At 42.0% G+C, this 12,873-nt stretch overlaps 1 protein-coding gene across 2 annotated transcripts in view; it reads left to right on the top strand.

Annotated features, from left to right (window-relative positions):
* The window catches only part of Chst9 (carbohydrate sulfotransferase 9), a 212,564-nt gene that overhangs the window by 149,240 nt on the left and 50,451 nt on the right, over window positions 1-12,873 (top strand). The window lies entirely within an intron of this gene.

The following is a 12,873-nucleotide window of genomic DNA, read 5'->3' as shown; positions in this document are numbered from 1 at the left end:
TGTTTGATCCTTCACAGGTACTTACATATATGTAGCATATGTTTAGTGTATGTCAAGTGAAACTCTCGTCTTTAATTTTTTAATTTTTATTTGACAAGATATATATATATATATATCTTGTATATACATATATATATGTGTATATATATATATATATATATATATATATTAGAGTCATTGCCAGCATATAAATGTGGGCTGAATTCCATTGAGCATCTTATGGTGGACTTGTGCATCAACCATAAAGACTTTCCATGAATACTAAATCTTTCCTTGTCCTCAGAGGAAGCCACTACATTGACTTTAGAATACATTGCAGTCTTCTTTCAAAATAAAGGTACAAACGAACTCCCATGCAGCCATGTTGGGTAGGCAACTCTTCTTGGAGATGCTGTAGAAATTTGGAACAATTTCTGCTGGCAAGGCTGGTCTTAGCAAGGGACAGCGGCTATGCGAGCTGGGATTTGGCCATGGAGGCATCAGAGAGAGACAGAAACCTGACAGCAGGGACAACACTCGGCCACACAAGCACACAAATGGGGACTGTGTCTTACACATTACAAAGTAGAGTACTTGGCTGTGGTTTAAAACTGAGCTGTTGTCCCTTGTCACTTGAAGAATGGGATGTGTATGTGCTGCTGGCTCTGTTACCTCATACAACATCTGCATTCCTCAGTTTCCTCATTTGTAAAGCAACAGCCCTTCTAGAACCTGCTGCAAAGAGTTATTGCAAATACTGGATGCATCTGTAGTCCTGGCATTCGGGATAGAGCCTGACAAATAGCAATTTTCCTTTTGGAAAAAAAAAAGGGGGTTGAGAACTGGGCCTATGATTCTGAGATGATGATGTCTATAGATTCATCATATAAACAAAATTATTTTGATCGGAAAGCTATGTTTGTTACAATACTGAAAGAAAAAGGCGTGGAGGAGTTAGGGGATTTTTCTATTGTTTGGTTTTGCTCAGTCAGCAAAGAGCCAGCTGTCCGAGGCCCTGAGTCCGAGCCCAGAACTCATGTAAACAGGCAGGCATGGTGGATCGTAGTGAGATGTCCACAGGGTCAGCACCTGTTGCACTACCACCCCCTTTTGGGCTTGGTCACAGGTGTGGACATGACAGAGTAGGCTGGTCTGGGGTCCCTGGACCCCAGCTCTCTCTTGGTTCCCGCCAGGTCATGGAGAGCAGCCTGGGTATGGATCTTTATGGAGTGGGAACTTGAGGGTCATTGGTTTCTTGTGTAAGTGACTTCTCCCAGAATAAACTATAATAGTCCATATTTATCCTCATCCCGTGTATCTTAATCTGTACATCTTTAGTGGATCACCCCTGTAATCTCATCACAGGAGGAGTGGAGCCAGGAGAGTCGCTGGCATTTGTCCATCCAGCCTAGAATAAGTGGCAAGCTCTAGGTCCCAGTGAGCGACCATGTCTCAAAAAAGAAGATGAATGACTCCTGAGGAACAGCCATTTGTCATTGACCTCTAGCTCCCATGTGCTCCTGCACACATAGGAACATGTACACTCAGGCAGATGTGCACAAGAATTGTGGGAGATTTCAAGCACACATCGTGGAGCCATGGTATGAAGATTCCTTCCAGGAAAAGATGGATGCAAACCACCCTGAACGTTTCACATCAAGCAGCTGGGAAGCAAGATGGAAAGACCAGCTGAAACAACAGAGATGAGAGGGAACAGATTTTAAAGGAAATCTGTCAAATCCTATTTTAGATGATGACCCACTTAAAGTCAAACCACTTAGAAGGAAATTGTGTTTGATAAGCTAGGGCCTAATGAATTTAACACTGAGCTGCGACTTCCCCAAAAAGCATATGGTTTACCCACCCTCCCCCATACTCTGCAGCTCTTGTTCATATTTATTGTTTTCAATGCACTTGGGGACATTATTATATAGCCTGTTTATTTGCCCTCTCCCCCCACAAAAGCTCTAGGGGAATTGGGATCTTCTCTCTTAGTCATTGCGGAGTTCCCAGAGCCCATGAGAAGCCTATCTGCATGCTTTAGAGATCTATTTTGAGGATGAATACTTTTTAAAAAATCTGGGAGACATAGCTGTCAAGTCTATACTCACAACCGAAGGTCACTTCAGACCTTTGTTAGTTATAAATTGGAGAAATAAAAAGGAGAACTATGGAAAAAGGGTGAGATGTTGAAATATGATCAAACTATATTAAGGGTGTGTGGGAAACCATCACAATAAAACCTAGCTGCGTGGCGGTGGTGCACACCTTTAATCCCAGCACTCAGGAGACAGAGAAAGGTAGAACTCTGTGAGTTCAAGGCCAGCTTGGTCTACAGAGAGAGTTCCAGAATAGCCAGGACTGTTTCACAGAGAGACCCTGTCTCAACAAAACAAAACAAAAAAGCCTATTATTCTGTATGATAGATTTGCACTGGTGTTTTTTAAACTGTAAAGCGGTGTAAATTCCAATAATGATAGAGGATGGAGGGGTCAGAGTTGAGCTGAAACACGAACAAACTGTGCACATGAAGAAGGCAGAGATGGAAGGAACATGAAAATTGATTAGTACCAGAGGCAAAGCCAGCAACTGTGAACCTCGGCGTCACATGAGGAATTCCCATAGTGTCATATGCTAAGGCATAAGGTAAGAAGTTGATCAAAACAACAGATCATTAGGGCTGACAAAATGACTCCATGGGAAAGAGGGCTGACTGAGCAAGCATGAAGACCCGAGTTCTAATCCCTTGAACCAATGGAAACCAACTGGTTATGGTCATGCACTTGCCTCCTACACTGTGAGGATGGAGACTGGACTGTGGGAGCCAGCCAGCTCCCAGGCTAGCTGCAGGTTCAATGAGAAATGCTGACTCAAGTGAATAAATTACAGTCTGTAAATGTGGGACACCTGATCAGAAAGTCTCTGGTGTGCATAAGCATGAGTGAACACATCTGCACATGTGTGTGAATAAGACACACAGATCACACACACACACAGGTTCAAGGTCATCCTCAGCTATGAACTTGGAAGTCAGCCTAAGCTAGAGAACCTGTCTCAAAACAAACAAACACATAAATAAACCGTAAAATACTAGAAAATAGTTCATTTTATAGGTAATAGAATTAAAATTGACATAATCTGACATTCAAATATCTAATTTCACTATTCTGCAACAAAACCATTATATAAATAAAAAGTAATGATAATGTGAAAAATGGATAATACACAAAGGAAATACAAGCTACTAGCAATCATAAATGGATATATTTCAATCATAATTTTTAAAGCTAATAAATATGAAATAATGGCCACAATTTCAAAGTTTGATAGTTCTGATGACCAGAAAATAATACAGCAAACACTCATACATTCTAGGTGGAAATGTTAACTGTATAGCTTTTCTACATGGTCATTTTGTAATAACAACTAAAAAATTTTGTCCAAATAATTCTGCATGATTCAAAAGTACACAGGCATGCTTATTGACAAATTTCTTATAATAATAAAAAATCTCTATGCACATACTATAGTTACATGCCTTATAATATAGAATTTATATTCTGTATAGGATGCACTTAATGATGAGGTCAATCATAATATAGAATTTATATTCTGTATAGGATGCACTTAATGATGAGGTCAATCTCATCTTAGTCTCTTTGCATGGGTAAAGATGTTTAGCTACATACTGTTACATGGGAAAAAAAAGGTCACTGAATGTCACACATGTAAAAGGCACAAAGACAAAAGTGTATGTGCCATAAGCTCTCAGGATGCTCTATAGGTGTTGTTAGCTGTGGCTGATCCTGAGGACTTAGGCTGGCCTTAAGGGTTTTAAGGTTCACCATATGCTCCTCAGTACTGAAATAGTTCTTTCACGGTGAGTCTGAGGACTTGCAGAATTTCACTAGAAAAGTAGATAGAGTCCTTAATATTCCAGTTTCACTGCTCTGACGACCCATTCCCTGCAAAGTGGACCTGCAATGTTTGCTCAATTATTCCTAAAACTGAAAAGAGACCTCCTCAAGTTCACCCAAGACATCCACCATTGGAACAGTAAGGAGCAGCGTCTCTTCCCAGAATGCCTTCTGCCTCTTCAGGAACCTCTGTGAAGCTTATTAGAGAGGAATAATGGTTGTCTTATTTTCCTGTCACCAATGAACATCAGAGATCAGCCGAAGGATGACTTGAAATGCCAAAATTATCTGTATGCCTCTAGGTAGCCAACTTTTCTTCTTAAGTTCAGTTGATAGCAACTCAGAGACCTTCCCGCCCTCGATAAGGGGCCTGTGAAACTGATAAGACAGCTGAGAAGCTTGTGCCAGCACAGGTGGATCTGTGGCTAATTTATTGGAGGGCCAATCACAAGCAGCCTGTGGCCAGCACGAGTCTATGTGCACACAATGCGGAGTGCCCAGGGAGACATTGAAAACCAGTACCAGGATTTCATGGAGGACATTGCTGAATCGAGACGTGCCATATGCATTATTAATATCCCTGCCTTGTTTCAAAAGAATTTAAGGCAAAGGAGATAAAAATTTTAAAATCCTCAAGCAGCTAAATTTCTGTTTTTGCAACACAAAATGAATGCATACTTCTGTTTTGAAGTTTTAAACAGCAATCCCATAGTTTTAAAGGCTTCCACTCACCTGTGCTGTGTCTGTCTGGTCTGCAAGGATGTCCTTAAGAAGATGAAAGGATCTTTAGGGAAATGCGGTAATGTCCTTGATTTTTGTTATGGTGGTTGCCACATAAATTACATTTCTCATTGAAAAAGTATTCCACCTTTTGAAGTTACTTCTCAAAATTATTTTAAAAAAATGTGAGCAGATTTTCCTAACCAAACCTTCACACCCTCAGTGATCAATGGGGGTTCTGGGTTGAAAATGAGCCTGGGGTCCAGCTCCATTGGTGGGGTGCACAGACCCTGGGTTTAATCCCCAGCACCACACAGCCCAGGTGCCCTGTTGCTAGCCTATAATCCCAACCGCCCGCATCTGGAGGCAGAAGCAGCCCCTCAAGGTTATCTTGGGATACACGGAGAGTCCAAGGCCAGCCTGGGCTAATGGCATGGTCAGAAGAGAGGGGGAGGGGGAGGGGACGCAGGCAACAGAGACTTTACAAAGAAACAAGCACAAGAAGCTGTGAATATTAAAACAGTATTATAAATACTACCAATCCCTCCAGTGCTAGGAATTCTCACTAAGATGGGTCCTATGTGCGTCTAGTCTCTTTAATCTGCGAGTCTCATCTCATCGGTTCTCAGAGCTCCAGGGATCTTTTCCTCCTTCAATCTTCATCACTTTCCTATTGTGGTGTGTTTCCTTTCTAGGTACCAGTTGTCCATAAGACTCTTTAATTTTTATATTTTTACTCAGTGTCTGATGGGATATATACATATGCACCTATTGTGGATATATCAATATCAATGTGCATGTATATATAATATATAATCATAGATGTGATCTTCTCACTATTGACTCTACCATGCTTTCTATTGTTGTGGTAATACAAAGCATGAGCGTGTATTAAGCTCTCCTTGACACTCATTACTGATTTAGCCTTCACAGCAACACCATGAAATAGACTATATTATGATCCATATATCTCTGATTTGCATTTGTGGCTTAGGGTTGATAAATATCTTGCCCATGCTCAAAAAGCTAATGAGTGACAGACCCAGCCCCTGAACTCAGGTGATGTCAAAGTCCGTGCTGTAGCCAGGGTCAAAGTAAGGTTGAACTAAGCCACATGGCCTGCTGCCCAGGAGTGCTGGTCTATAAAAAGTACAGACTGTGACCCAAGTAAACCAAAAGCATGCTATCGTCTCTTTCTCGGATTTCTACACACAAATTTCCACGTAGTTATGAAATGATAGCACTGGTTAGACAGCTCTTGCAAGCGGAAACCAATCCCCCCACCAGCACCAGTACCACTCCTTAAGGGAGTGTTTACGTGAAAGACACTATAAGCTGGACAGTGTCACTTCAAGCCATGTCCCAGATTTGCAACCCGGTTGTATTCAGCTAAAATCATAAATCCAGGTAATATATGGCCCATGGCTGCTCAATGGGAAAGAGTGGTTCCTCCTATTAAGTTTGGAACTTCTTCCCCCAAAAGATGTTTTCTTTGGATAATTCACGGAATAAAAGAAAATAAGGTTACAGTTCTAAATATTAGCAAGGAAGGGAGTGTCTTCCAAAGCTCCTGTCAGCCTGATCTAGCTTTTCTTGAGACTAGTAAACGGAGCCACATCCCCCTTCTTACCTGTGTGTTTGTTTGTCTAACCCATCTTCCCTATTCCGCTGTTTACTGAACCTTCTACAGCTCTACTGTGCAACGTTGCAAGCTCACTGCCCACATCCTGTAGCCTGGCTCTGAAAAAGCTCAGTGCTTCTCCTCCCAAATGCACTGTGTTCCCACCATTCTCCATAGTCAAGCACACAGGACCACGTGGGGTATACAGCAGGGCTGTTGGAGGTTGGGTGAGCACAGGCTTAGGCACTGCATGTAGGTAAACACCTTGCCTGTTCACTATCTTTATACCATGAGAGCACGAGTTACCACGACTGATGTCTAGGCTCAGATTGGACTTATTTTTTTCACTTAGTGTGAATAGACCAAGTAAAATAAAACGCAAACAAGCAACATACACTGAATGGAAAAAATAAATTTGAAGTCTAAAATGATATTGTGTGTTTCTGAAGGTAGAAAATTACATCTTCTGCCCTCTTCTCCTTTACCAAGTGAGATATTCCAGCTATCCCATTCTACTGTTGGGTCAAGAGCAAATAGGCCCAAGCAGAGGTGACTTGACCTCACCTGGGTCTCCTAGTATCTCTTTGGTGGTAGACCATTAACACACATGCTAGGTAACAGTTACTTTTTAAGATCACGTACTGGAACTCACAAGAGAAGAGGTGCCTCTGAATACACCAGCGAGTCACTGCGTAGACTTTTGGGCTAAGGTAAAGGGGAGCAGTGCAATAAAATAAATAATGCAGAGTTAGATTTAGTTCTCCAGATTTCCATTCCATTAGAAATGGGAGGCTTGTGTGGGATCCTTCGTGGCCTCAGCACTATTTTCTTAGGCCTAGTGAACTCCTAGTTTCTAAGTTTGCATATTGTAGAATAATAAGGATCGTGAAAAACAGATAGGCTGAATAGATGTTTATTCAGGGAGAAATAACTTACAACAGAGACAAATGAATGCCAGCAGGTTCCCGTCCCAAGGATGCCTCTGGATGCTCTCTGTCTCTGTCCAGCAAGCAAGAGAGCACTGCCTCAGACCTAGTTCCCCCAGGTCACATCTGCACCTGTACCCACCCGCAATGGGTGTGGTCAGTGCAACAGGAGAGGACAGAGTGAATTACATGATGTGCTCTTTTTTCCAAACTACAAGTGTGCTGCTTTTGATACAGATATTTAGGTTCATGGCCGTGGTCCCTTTCCTTGTGAGGGCGTGATTGATGAGAGGGATAAGGAGCAGCATGGTGATGCCTCTGTTTGCTGAGCACTTACAATGTGCCATGTGCTGTGCCAAGTGAGATACAAGCATTACCCTATTCTGTTCTTCTGGAAAAGAAAATGGACTGAGAGTTATTTAACTCACAGAGGAAGAAATCAAGAATCAGGTAGCTACATAAGCTCTCTGAACTCCTCATCCTGACGTCAAAGCTACACTCTTATTTGGGAATGCAGGTGTGTGGAAGCCATCACTCTCAGGCATGGGAAAACCAGAGGACAACCTTGGTGTCATTCCCCAGGAGCCATCTACCTTATTTTCTGAGACAGGATCTCTCACTGAGACCCAGGGGCTGACCAATTAGGCTAGTCTGGCTGGCCAGTGAGCCCCGGGGATCAGCTATTCTCTGCCTTCCCAGTACTAGGATTACAAACTAGAATTGCAAGCTAGGATTACCACCATACCTGGATATTTACATGAATTTTGAGGACTGAACTCAGGCCCTCATGCCTCCTCTGAACACAACTACCAGATGAACAATTCAATAGCCTCCATATCTGCACTTCCACCCACAATTTTCTATCACTCTAGGATGAATAAACTTTAAATTGAAACAGAAGCTTCTGTTCGGAAAAATCACATAAAAAGTTGTTTTGGTTTTTTTTTTTTTTTTTTTTTTTTCCTTAATGCTTTTTTAAAACACAAACTTGAACTGAGCTGCCCAGCATCCTCCAGTCCTATGAAGTTTTTCCATTTGAACAGATGGGGGAGCTTGTAGGCAGCTGATATCTTGTCTCTCATATTCTTAAAAGTTGGCCCAACGGCTCAGTGACAAGCATTAGGGTTAGTTTTGGTGACCAGTCCTGATGAGGATTAAAAATTAAATGTAGAGTTCAGGACCTGGGAAGATTCTGCCTTGCTTCCCTAAGAGCATACATCCAAAGGAAAGATAACGGAGCAGCCCAAGGTCTGTGATGTTCCAGGAAGCAGCAGATCACTGGGCCTTGCACGAAATGCTTTGGCTAAGGGAGATTTTTATCTGATGGTCAAGCATCTTGAGACCATGGAAGGAGCACTGTATTTAAAGTCAGAAAGACTTGAGTTTGAATTTGGTTCCACAGGAGATAGTGTTTTGTTTGCTTCAGACCCTCTTTGTGCCAGGACATTGTCTGGAACATTACATACCTTCAAAGTTTATTGGATGGATGGATGGATGGATGAGTAAACAAATCTATAACTTATTGAATCCTCGACTTTCTTATCTAAGTAATGGTATCAGGAAATATCCATTTTGGAACTTCAAATAGTCCTATGACTATATAACCAATTATCTTCCTCCAGCTCTGTTCCATATCACTAATGATTGCTGAAGTCTAATGTGTGTGACCTCCCGGCAGACTCCTGTGTGGATATTCCTCCACAATGACTTTGTCAGTCATCACCCTACACAAACACACACACACCACTTCCCCCTCTGAGGTCTGACACTGCTGAGCTGGGCTTCAGCTGCCCCAAGTCAAAGCCAGTGTCTATCCATAGAGAAAAGTGCAGTCTGTCCATACATAGAGGAGACCACAGGCAATCTCTGATTGATATGAATGGCTACTTATAAAGGATTATTTCCAAAATGTAGGAAAGAACTGGAGGGAGCTGACTAGGAATATTACACAGTACCCTCAGGTAAGTAAGATGAGAGTGCTCTTCATGGCAGACTATGCAGGAACCAGAGAGGGAGTACTCAGTAAAGATCTATCTCCTTGAGACCCTAGATGCTTTGAGATGTTTGCCCCCACACCCACAGAGATGCCAACTCTCCTTCCCCTGTATCCCTGGATCTTCAGCATCTCCTCATAACGCTAAGACGGCCATCACTGAGGAGTTCTCTGTTTCTCTGCCTTCTAGTCCATGAGGAGGGGCCACTTCAGTTTTCATTTTCCTGGTGTCCAGCTGAGGGCCAACACAGAGCAGACCTCCAGTCTTCCGGTACCTTGAAAGTTTGTTTGAATGAATGAATGAATGAACAAGTGGTTTATAGTTATACTCAAAGAAGAAATGGTATATGTGAAGCCTTAGCTATGTCTTATTAGCCAAGAAATATAATTTCTTCACATAGATGTTTTCCATCTATTTACTAGAAAAGGGTGTTTTATTTTTCAAAGCAGATGTACTTAAAAGTTACTATTGCTTCCCTCTCAGTAGGTGTTAAAGTATACCCCATCTGAACTCTTCATATTTAATTATATGGTCATGTGAGCTTCTTAAAACATACTAATTAAACCCTCTGTTAAAATACAAAGCTGATATTGTTCTATAGTGTTGCCTGTAGATTCGATCTTATTGTCTGTAAAAGGAGCTAGGGTTATGCCTTGCCAGTCCTGTCAAGGAAGGCAGAAATGGAGTGATACAGGCTCACAAGTGAGGGGTTTGGCCTCAACACCTCCCAGCAGTTGTCTGCATGTTCCCTTCTGTGGGCCTCAGCCTTTGTCACCAGCATCGCCTCTTGTCACTTAGTGTGGGAGGCCTGAATGACAAATGTGCGGGTTGGGCCTAGCATGGTAGTGGTACTCTCTCTGTAACTGCTTGCTGGACACCAGCCATGGCTGCCATCATTATACCATTAGTTACTGAAACATAAACAAGGTGAAAGACAAATAAGGAAAGATACTGTAGGCAACACAGACATTCCCTTAGAAGAGAAAACCAGAAGAGCGAAGAGTACACACGCACCATAGGACTTGAAATATCAGGGTATTCAAAAAAAATGAAAAATGAAGTCAACACTGGGATCATATAAATAGTGTTTCCTTTTTAAACAGTGTCGATAGAAATGACGGGGAAATGACATTGTTAATGCTCTGAGTCAAACTCCAAGCCATCAATTTCACTTTCAGCGGTCTGTGCTAAGAAGGGTCATGAGTGGGTCCAAAGCCCCCTGCACATGAATAACATTATCATCCATGTTCCATCTGATAGTGCTCAAACTAAAGGATACAAATGTCTCTGAAATAAAAAGTTTAAGTTTTGATTTAATAAACTAGTTATTTACTGCTTAGCCTTTCAAAATGATACAGATCCAGGAATGGTGGCTCATTTTAACTCTAATACTTATGAGACTGAGTTAGGGGAATTGCCCTGTTTCAGACCATCCTTGGATATATGTTAATTTCAAGGCCAGCCTTGCTTACAGATCAGACTGTGTCTCAAAAATAAAATAAGGCAAAATATAAAGCAATATGAAGCAAGAATACTTGATGACATCCAAAGGTTTTTAGGTGAATAAAAATGTTTACAAGATGAATGTATTAAGATGATACCATTTTTGTAAAGTAAAATATAAATATATGGAAGAATGTGCCAAAAATGCTGCTCCATTTGTCTTTATGCAACTTGCATTGTTATCACATAATAAATAAGGCTGGTTGCTTTATGAAGACATTTATTTGTCTTATGATTCTGATGGCTAGCATTTCCAAAGAATATGATACCAGCATCCACACACCAAGGTAGAGAAAACGGAAAGCAAACCAGCCCTGTGCAGAATATGCACAGGCACTGGCTCCCTTTATTATAACCACATTAGCCAGAGCAAACTACCACAAAAGGCCAGAGTAAGTCCCTTCCAAGGCCCAGGCAACCAATGGCCTATGTGATTTGCTAAAGCCTTCGCCCCTTAGCGGCCCCACAAGCACCCCAACATTGACACACTGTGGACTGGCCTTCCAACTCAGAAACCTGAGGGAGACTCATTCCAGCTGTAGCCTGAAGATAGCACAAGCCTCGCCAGTAGAAGTCAGGGTGACATATAGTTGTTGGTTACTTTCACCTGCATTTTCCAAACTCTTCCCAACAAATAAAGTTAGTAATAAATAAAATAAGAGCCATGTTGAGTGTATTTATATCAATTCGATTTTTCTATTTATTTTGAAATACAATCTTTATTACATATGTAACAGAACTCATTATAGAAAATTAGAATGTAGAAAGAAACAAAAAGAAAAAAAATTACTCATGAATCTATTATTCATTTAGATATATGTAAGGTTTTCTATGAAAATATAGACATTTCAATATGTGCTGTTGGGATTGGTTTTTGACTGGTTCCAGGAAAGGCACATGGAACAGATTTTCTGTGGCTCTCTAGCCAGCCCTTCACTGAGAGCCTCCTCCTGGGTTGCTCTCAGGCTCAGCCTGGAACACATATAGAGATCTGGCTTTGTATATACCCTTTGAGATTTCTCTAGAAGTCTTAAGCTCCAGTCCATATCTCACTTTTAACCTTTGTAAGACCTCTGAATTGGCTAAAAAGAAAAGAATTGAGTCCAGCAGTTACAAGTGAGTGACAGGAAAGCAAACTCAGACTCTTTTGGTGAAGCCTATGGCTAAGTAGCTGGAGATCTCCATTCCTGGGGAGAAATTCACTGTGACCGCAAACTCTCTGTCCCATTTCAGCCCTGGTTCCCAGTGCTACCACGTGATCCTGCATGGACCTGCTTCCTATTTAGCAAGCCTAAAATGTAGGGATTCTTACCTCTGACCCCACCTTGTTTCTGCTCTCGGAGCACAGTTCACTCATAGCAGAGTTTTTCAACTTCCTGAGCCATTTCACATTTGCCTAATCTTCAGCCACTGTACTTCTAAATCTAGCTTGGGACTTCAGCACCCATGATCAGATTTCCTCTTCTTCAGGAACACTGAGCCCCTGGCACCTTGCCCAGAAAGATAGGAAATTACCCCATGGTGACATGGATGCCATTTTGAAGTTGTTTTCTCCAACAGGGGCTGGGTTCTGCACCTCCACGCACCTAGTCCTATTCCTGTCCATTCCAAACATCAGCACCTTCTCAGAAGCTTCACCCACATTTTCAGTAGACCTCATTGTTCCAGCGTAGGGAGCGTTTTCTCAGACTATTGCACACCCTCTACTCACTTGTCTTTTCATGTCAGAGGATGATGCATCCCTTTTCCTGCTCAAAGAACATCTGTGCTATAGCTATATTCGCAACAGGCCCATGGCTTTCTTAGGAGTTTCTATCCAGTCCAGAGAAGGCAAAAAGACGGAGCAAAGAATACTTCCCAAGTTTATTATGCTAAGCTAATGTGCTTACTGGGGTTACTTAGCAGAGTGTGCTCTCGGGCAGCTGCATCCTCGAAAAAGTCCCCTGTACAATTTAGGGGTATTTATACCATCATAGAGTGACCCCCTCTCCCAACATTTGTTTATGGTTTATATAAGCTTGGGAAGGACCTGTGGGATCCTACTTTCTGAGGAAACATCCCACCCAGAGACCGTGCATGCACAATACTAAGAAAATCACCCAAGTAGCTCACTTGACAGAGTGCTTGCCTACCTTGCACAAAGCCCTGGGTTCCATCCCCAGCATCACGTAAATTGGGTGAGGTGGCCCATGCTTGTAATCTCAACATTCACT

Source organism: Phodopus roborovskii, unplaced genomic scaffold (genome assembly GCF_943737965.1).
Source record: "Phodopus roborovskii unplaced genomic scaffold, PHOROB, whole genome shotgun sequence".
NCBI classification, from domain to species: domain Eukaryota; kingdom Metazoa; phylum Chordata; class Mammalia; order Rodentia; family Cricetidae; genus Phodopus; species Phodopus roborovskii.
The sequence above is the reverse complement of the archived record's forward strand: the minus strand, read 5'-3'. Positions and strand labels throughout refer to the sequence as shown.